The sequence below is a fragment of the Notolabrus celidotus genome, chromosome 8, assembly GCF_009762535.1.
Source record: "Notolabrus celidotus isolate fNotCel1 chromosome 8, fNotCel1.pri, whole genome shotgun sequence".
NCBI lineage: Eukaryota > Metazoa > Chordata > Actinopteri > Labriformes > Labridae > Notolabrus > Notolabrus celidotus.
The window spans coordinates 29,488,306-29,497,488 of NC_048279.1; positions in this window are offsets into that span (position 1 = coordinate 29,488,306).

Here is a 9,183-nt window from a genome sequence, read left to right on the forward strand (position 1 = left end):
GGTATTTCACATCTATAAATAGACATGAACAATTTCAGAAGCCGATATTCTCTTATCACACATAGATTTTCGAATTGTAACAGAGCTCTATATTTCTTTTCTTTTCAATTTTTAAAGATGGGAAACAAGGATTCTATAAAAACTTTGTCATTTATGTCCAAGTTAATGCTTCAGTGGGCGGATATGTGAGCTCAACACTTCAGGGATCCACGGGGAAGTTTGATGCCGTGTGACAGCTTCTTATTTCTTCTGTGGAACATCTGACTTTGCTGCTTAGCGCGTGATAATGGTGAAAGTTTGTGCATAGTGTGAACTGATGTTTGATTTGTTTGTAATTATTTAGTTGGGTTTTTTTTTGTTGCAGTCTCATAAATGGTTTCCTGTTGTATTAAGTGTTATTAGTGTCTTCTTCATTCAGTCATTAATGCATTATCTGTGCTCTGTTTGTGTGAAAAATCAAAGAAAGCATGGTGACAAAAGTGTCCTGCTTTGTCCCTGCTTTTTTCAGTGCATAAAACATAAAATGATGTTCTATGCTGATTATTTAAAAAAAATACAGCCAGTTAATATGTTCTTTATTTTATAAAATGTCTATATATTCCAGTATGAACCTCAAATATCTAGCATCCAGCCATACAAAGAAGAAAATATATGAATACATATTAAATCTATGTGTAAAACAGTGAGGCATTACTGCTTACACTGCTTAGAGTTACTGGTGCGTTGTCACGTTGTCAGCTGCACGAACACTAAACTCTGCAGAGCTTTAGATGTTACACAAGAGACCAGTTTCATCCACTGAACCTTCACTAAGTTTCACCAAGTTTCTCTTTTCCTGTCATTGATCACCTGACCAAAAAAAGCCTGTTCTTCATTAACATATAAAACCAGTTTAACCATGCATGAGACGGTAGAAGTACTCATACACCTTACCCAACACTTCATGTTCTTGTTACATGTACTATCTCACTTCCTCCACAACAGGATAACACTCCCTCTCAGCCCTTAGATAAAAAGGTGTGAGGGTCTCCTGTCTTTGTAGACAATATGAGCTGCCTACTCCTGCTCTGCAGGTGAGATCCCTGATGTGCTCCTGTGCATTGTCTGTGCTCTGTACATTTCCTCTGTACTATTCTTGAACTGTAAGACTGTTTTAAACTCATCTCAGAGGAATCCAAGTCGATCGCAACTCTACAGCCCAATACTTGAGTCCTATTCAATGCTGGAATAAGCAATAACAGGTATAAATGTCTGTTCATTGCAAGATGGTGCTTTCAAAGACGCCATATCAATAACATTACATTCTGGGCTTTAATGAATACAGCTATTACAGATTTTTTTTCTCAAAATGAACATATTTTCAAGTTTTTTGATGATGAAATTAGAGATGATAACACTCAGAAAAATACATGTAAGTTAAGCCGTAATAAATGTTTGATCTGCCCAACCAAAGGCAGTTTTACAAACATGTATGTGTTGTTAAATGAACATTTATCTAAATACTTCATTCACTGAGGAGATAAAATCAGTTTTATCGAGGAAACTAATGGAAATATTAAGTATCACTGATTTGAATCAAATATTAAAAGTTATATGTGGTTCACCTACACATTTAGTCAAACACAATCAGTGGGTTACTTAATATAATATCAGGTAAGGCATCGCTTTGCTTTTATCAGGGCTGTCTTGCAATGCGATTAAGGTACTTTCTTTATTTTTTGCTATTTTGTCCATTCCAGCACACCGTAGTTAAACTGCTGCAGAGTCTTCCTGCTTCTTGCTGCCGTGATGAAAAACATCCACACCACTGCGCTTCAATTTCACTTAAAAAAACTCCCAGACGGCTTAGTGGACAAGTACAGAGTAATATTAGTTTGCGACTGACAGAATTCAAATATCAACAAACCACTTTGGGTTTAAGATAGTGCCTTTACAAGCCAAGCATACGGGTGCAGCTTACCAGGCTGATGTCAGCGAGCAACCACATCACAAGAACTGGGAAAGTGCAATTTTGGAGTGTGTGAGCATGTATTTGAATAATAAATCTAAAAGTCAAGATCATAAAAGTACAATTCATTGTATTCATTTGATTTCTACATGAAGACACTGGTAAGAATTGTTAATAGGGATTTAAAAAATGTCCTGAAATGCAAAAAAAAATTTAGAATTTTAAACATGTAGTTAGAAATGCTATTAATCATAATTCCTATATTTTAGTATCACATATTTATACTGATGTACACTAAAGCCCCCCCAACATTTTAAGGATAGTCTGTTCAGAATTGATCTAGTCATAATTAGAGTAAGGAAGTAATTAAGGAAGTCATTTTTCAGTTAGATACCTCTTCTGATAGCTTTCTCTAGAACAGTTTAATGTTTTTATATTTCTGTTTTTGCTTCTCCATTGAGCCTGTGTCCCCCAAACACCAACCCCGCAACCACACCCCAGTTTTCAACACAAAAAGTCTCACATTCAGAAAGAAAGATGCTCTCCAAGTACGTTGCCACACCTCTGTCTCACACTCTCAGAGAATTGCAGAAATTCGTCTCAGACAATGTTGGCAAACAAAACTCTTTGGAAACAAGTGTTTTTTTTGGGTTTTTTTTTAATTGGCTCTAAGTTCGAAAAACACACTCCCCCAGAGAAGGACACCTGTGGTTTGTTTTCTATCTGAGACAACAACTTTTTCTTTGTTAGGTTTGTTAGGGAAATGTTAAAAAGGATGAAAAGTCAGGATTCAACACAGCAGTATGTTTGCAGCAGTAAAACTAATTTGCTGTATCAAACCTGGCCAAAAGTTTTTGATTATAACACACAGGCTAAAAAAGACTCTTCCCTCTGTCAAACAAGACTCTGGCTGAGGAGGAGGCTGATCATTATGTTTTATTATTAAACAACACAAGGCTTTTCCTGCAGTGTTAATTTTCTCTGTGGACCCTCCCTTTCACACTCCCTTTCACGCTTGACTGAGTGAGAGACTCCCCCATCCTCCTCATAATATCCCCGTGTAATTCAACACTCCTGAAGAGGCGCAATTTTAAGGTGGGTGACTCCACCTTAAACATTAAAGTTGTATTTAAATGAAAATTTTCAGATAGTCATCAGATTGCAAAAGATGTGGATTTACCAACAGTCAAATTATGCATCCTGATAAATTGTCATTAAAATGTTATATTGAGGTGCTGGATTAGCGCAGTTAGAGCCTCGTACAGAGACTACAGCCCATGACTAATCACAGGATCACCATTTGGTGCATGTCATCCCTGCTCTCCCCCCACATAATGAAGGTACATGGGGGAGGGAAATAATAATAATAATAATAATAATAATAATAATAATAATAATAATAATAATAATAATAATAATAATAATAATAATAATAATCATAATAATAATGATAATGATAATGATAATTCATTCAAATCTTTGCACATACAGTATGTCTTTGGCACATTTCACTTGATGAGAAGTTGCTAAATTAAAGCTCCTGTGAGGCATTTATTATAAGATTGGACTGAAATTAATACTGAAGCCTCTTTATGACCTACAAAATCAAACAGGACCATCAGCATATAAAGATCCACAATTTCTATTTTAATAAAATTCTTCATGCCTCTAATCGCTGCAAGGGGGTGAAGCGAGGCATGTTTATTTGTATTGCACATTTCAGCAACAAGCCAATTGAATGTGCCTCACACAAGATATAAAAAAAAATCCTGACAAAAGGTCAGACAAAACACATTAAAACAAGCGATTAAAAGTCAAGGGGAAGGTATCACACCAGGTGATTTACATCACAGTGATGGAAACCTCATTTTTTTTTTACTTCTCCACAGCAAGTACACTGACATTAAAAAAACCCAAAACATAAATATGAAATAAATAAACATTTCTGTCCCTCAAAATTACCAAGCTTCCTTCAACCATAAGGTAAAAATGTCATAAACTTAACAGTTACATGCCTGCCATTCATTTATGTGCATGGGTGTCTGTGTACACAGTTAAATGTGAACCAAGGACCTGTTTTTAATGTGAATTAGTTAATTTTCTAAAATCTTAACCCCAGAGACATCTTCTATAAGTCCAAACAGCCTGCTAAGTGAAGGGTCATTATATTTCATTTCAATGTATGAATTATAATCTGTAGGAGATCAGATGCCTCCCCATCCTTTCTTTTAAAGAATCTGCCTTGTTGACTTCTAATATTTAAAGCATTTTTACACTCTTAATCTTCTGGGTAAAACTGATGCAGCCAACAGGTAATCAACAAGCAGCCTGTGTGAATGCTATGATGGCACAGAACAGAGCCAAAGGATGAGCCGGAGCCAGAGCTGGAGCTGTCACGAAGCAAACACACTTCCAAACGGGACCTGTCGGTATAGTGAAGAACAAAGGTGTTACTACACTTGTGTGCAGTTGTAATTAGCTACATTTAAGTCTCTGTGGGATTTTTTTGTTGCAACTTTAGATAAGATTATAAAGGTTTTTTTTTAAACATGTCTGCTCTGTACACTTCTATCAAAGAGGAACCTCAGTGTGTGGTTTAAACTCATCAGTAGATGCAATCATACACAGCAGAAAGTACTTTTAGTAGTTTGTATTGTAGTGGAGAATTGATGGTGGGTTTCAGACTGTAAAAATTACAGTCCAAACAGATAGTAGACTACTGTGTAATAAAAACCTGCTTTACCTAAAGAGCAGCTGCACTGCTGTATTCCTCGTGCTGTAGTAAAAGTGATTCTGATCTAATGTCAGCTAAGCACACCATAATGCCTTCCCTTGCTGCTTGTTGCACTTAGAGCAATAAGCAATAACATTCACTCTGAGAGGACTTGGTTAAACGTGGGCAACTTCTGTGTGCTAAAAGTGCCAGGGTAAGAAAACAGCAGTGTGTTTATCAAAGCTTGGATGAACGCTACTGTACTCCAACACAGGGCTAATGAAGAGATATGTCCTCCATTACGGGGCCATATTCCTACTGCAGCGATTAGAAAAGTCTCCAGAGGGGCTCTATCACAGGCTTTCATTGAGTCCGGACCTTTGCAAATCTTCATATCCTGCACAATTTTCATAAATTGAAGTCTAATGAGCGCAGTTGACATAACTGAGATTTATTGTCTCACAGGGTTACCAATTTCAGCACTGCTCTGCAAATTATGAATGCCAAGGGTTTAATCATATTCATACGTATGCTCAACAAGGGGGATAGGACGTGTCACGTGAGTAAAAGGGCCTAAATGCCTCCCTCTCTTTTTTATTGTAGGTGGGTTATAATAATACTTGCTAGCATGCAGAGTGCTAACAAGCTCCCTGAGGTGGCCTGATATTGTTGACAGCAAGCACAGAGCAATATCTTTGCAGGGATCTCTCTGGGACACACTTCAGTGTGCTGTGGCACGCTGCTATGTAACGATTGCTTTGCCTTCAAAGACACAATTAACATATCAGGATTGTTAATGTTATGCACCTAATTTGTAGGTTGGTATCGACAAAGTAATTTAGTGATTGATTTTTAATTTTTCTTTACGCTGAAGGTTGGGCAGTTTATTTCATTAAGTGCTAAACAGAGAGACGCAATCAGAAATCCCACTTGAGTTGCAGAAAGGAGCTGAGCTGCTCAAACATGGTCAAATAAGAATGATTTCTAGACATATCTACACTTGTCTTGTGTGTGTTATTAAGGCTGCTTTCATTGGGGACTGACAGCAGTGAGATTGATTGAGTTTGCTTTAAGATTGAGCTTCTCTTTTCCAAGATAAAATCAACATGTGGGACATTCATTGACATCTTGAGTCTTATTCCCAGTCTTACTCCCTTGTCTTTTTTAATTAGCCCCCCTCCCCTCCCGTCACCTTTTGAACTATCGAGGGGGTTTGCTGTTGAAGTCTTGTTTTCGAGGGATGACGTGCAGCAGACCTTCAGTGCTCGGCCTATGTGAGAGCAGAGCAAGCATTGATAAGAGCTCGTAGAACTATTGACATTATAACATCTCAGTCTGCCGGGCCACTGTGGCACTGAGCTGCAATAAATTGAGACGAATGATCAGTCGATGACAATTTCCATAATCGTTATACCTTCCGTAATTCATCAAGGTAATGATACCCGCGTCCCTAATGTCACATTTATTCCATTTTGTGCACAGCGGCAGGCGCGGAGCGAGCGCTATCCCCCCTCCTCCTCCTCATCGCTCCCCATCCAAAAGGATTGATTACACACCAACTGCTTTTTTGCTTCTGCTTCTGAGTGGAAGAGCAATGTGTTATTTGACCAAAAATAACAATGAAGGGGATGGGAAATGCAATCTAATTCCACTCATTCAACTTCCTCTCTCTCCTCGGGTGACAGGCAAACAGGAGGCCATTACAGTTCAGCGCTGGCACTGCTTTCCCAACCAGAGGGGAAGAGGAGAGATCTGTGCCTCCCGTTTCCCGGCTCTCTGGAACACATTGAGATTCATCATTACCACGTCTCTGGTCCCCTCCGCTCATTAATGACATAGTTTCTCTTTGACAATTATTCGTCATTATTGGCGAACGATAGCAGTGCGAAGCAGCGCTGTGATTCAATTACAGACGCAGCCAGTCATGATGAATTTCTGGGCTCCTGTATGTTGCATACTGCTGCACCTTGACAAAACTAACAACCTCAATCACAGAGGCAGCATCCAGGGTCTGGGAATTTTTCATTAAAAGTTTCTCCTCTCTATAACACTCACTACTTTCTGCTCTGAGGCTTACTGCTGCATGCAACATTATAACATCATTGTTCAACTTCCTCTCCAAACTGAGTGTGCAGCAGAGCCACGGAGCGTCAGTCTGCCAATAACAATGAGGGAGTGCCTTCATCTAAATGTTTTTTCCGGGACAGTCAGAGTCAAAGCATCAATAATAAACTCAACACCACTGCTGTTTAGAATTTATTAAGCCTGCACAGACTACAGCCATGTTGAAATGATCAAGGCTGACATAATAAAGTCATTAAATTGTCATCTGGTTACATTAATACTGGCATTAGGAGAAATCTAATTGAAATGCCTGACTTAATCTGAGATTAATAGAGCTACAGTGGTATGTTAGCATCTTGTTCATTCCACTTTTTCCCATGACATGTGAAGAATGGGTATATGATGAACAACAGCACAGTTTGTACACTGGCTGTATCTGTTCCATGCATTTTTGCTGACTGATATTTCAGTGAGGGGGACGGAATTAGCTCCATGGTGCAGAATCAACAGGGATTGGCTTGGCTTATCATGTAGTTTCATGAGGTGCCGGTTTAGCGGTCAAATTGGACACCCCATTCACAAAGGCTACAGTCCTCGAAGTGGGTGGGTTTGTGACCAGTCTGCAGCCCTTCACCTTCACCTGAGTTCGCCCAAACTCCCATATCCTAACCATCCAAGGACACTGGAGTTTGAGGCTGATATAGGTGTCAATATTTCAGAGACATTTATCCTTTTTACTTAACCTGCGAGTAGTGTGCCTACATTTATGTTTAGAATTGGCTGTTTTGATTTTATAAAGACAAACAGATTTACCTGAATTAGCAGAATTAGGGACACAGCTGAGTTGACTGACAGGTGGGCACAGTGTAGCTGTTTGCTGGGAGGCTAAAAGCCCGCCTCAAATCCACCTCACTGCTTGTGTTTAGGTTGTTCAAAAGTTAGGTTGAGTCAGCATTTCCAATGTGGGGACTGCCATCTTCAGGCTTCAAATCTTATACTTAGAAACCAATGGGTGAAGTCACAGAATCTATCCATGTTTTATACAGTCTACAGAAGCATGCACAGTAAAATTATCTAAATAAAACAGTGTTTGTGAAGGTTCTTAATAATTCAGGTTGTTGTAATTCAAAGCTTGGTCAGAAAAGGCACACGTCTACACGTTGTCTATATGCACATTTTTGAAAAAATGTTTTCAACATTTATCCAGTTTTGGATAACACCTTCTTGGGTGAAGATTTTTAAAGACCAGTATTGTCTATGTTCGTGGGGACAGCTGTACCAGAGATATTGATGACATCACTACCTCAACTTGTGAATGGCAACTGTTGTTTGTATCTACTGTGCATGCACCAGTCTCTGCTTGTGTCACAGTTCCTCCTCTGTGTACCTGTGTTTTTGTTTTTTCCCTCCCCCTCCTGCTCTGTCTCCTTCACTCTCTGCTCACCTGCACTGGATCTGCAATCACACTCCTGCTAGCCATCATCCAATGACCACAGCCTACAAGAACCCTGCACCAACATCCAGTCCCTGCTGGATTGTTATGCCTACATGGACCCTTCAGCTACAAGCTCTGCCACCGTCTTCACTCTCCTTCTGTTGACCACTGTCTGGATCCCTCAGCACCCCAGGACCCCTACCAGCTATCCCCTCACCCTGCACTTCAACAATAAGTCTTAGTCTGCTTTTTGGGTTCTGCCATAACACAACAAGGAAACCTTTTCTTTAACATTATACTTCGACGTCGATGTGAATTAAAGTTGCGCTCAATAGTTGTATAAATCACTCCGTAAGCAAAGAACAACTGTGTACTTCTGCTGCTTACTAAAGAAGACATTTGCGCACAATCTTCTTCTATGGTGTTTGATGTGATAGACTGATCACGCATTATTGCCACCTAGTGGTCTGACATGTGAAGACCTCTGGTGTGGACAGGATACTACTGAAGATGGGAAAAAAAAAATCAAACATCTGTATACGTGTGAACATAGCTTATGAAAAATGCAACAGGCTTGGTATGTATTTATTGATCGTGTAGCGGTGGTTCGGTAATGTATGCAAACTGTAGACGCAAACAACCAGCCTATCGAAATGCAACTCCACATCAGAGTCCACAGAGACAGCCTACATAGCATGACGAGCATGCTGTATGCTCAATGTCATGGTTTTATCTCATTTTCATTTCTTCCGTTAGCTCCCCATAGCTTTCAAATAGAACATCCGCTTCAGGATCTTTTTGCAAAGAGAGTAGCATCGTAGCTCCTCAACTCTTAGCAGCTTTCTTCCTATAGACATTTTTTTAGTTCTCCTACAAGGTTTAATTCATACACCTTCATTATCCCAGTCTCCTGTATCACATGAATTTACACTACTGAGGTGAAAATTCCCTATACAGCCTGAAATATTCAACCAGATGTCACAGAGGTATTGAAGTATTCCTAATCCCAGAGGAAGCCTTTTG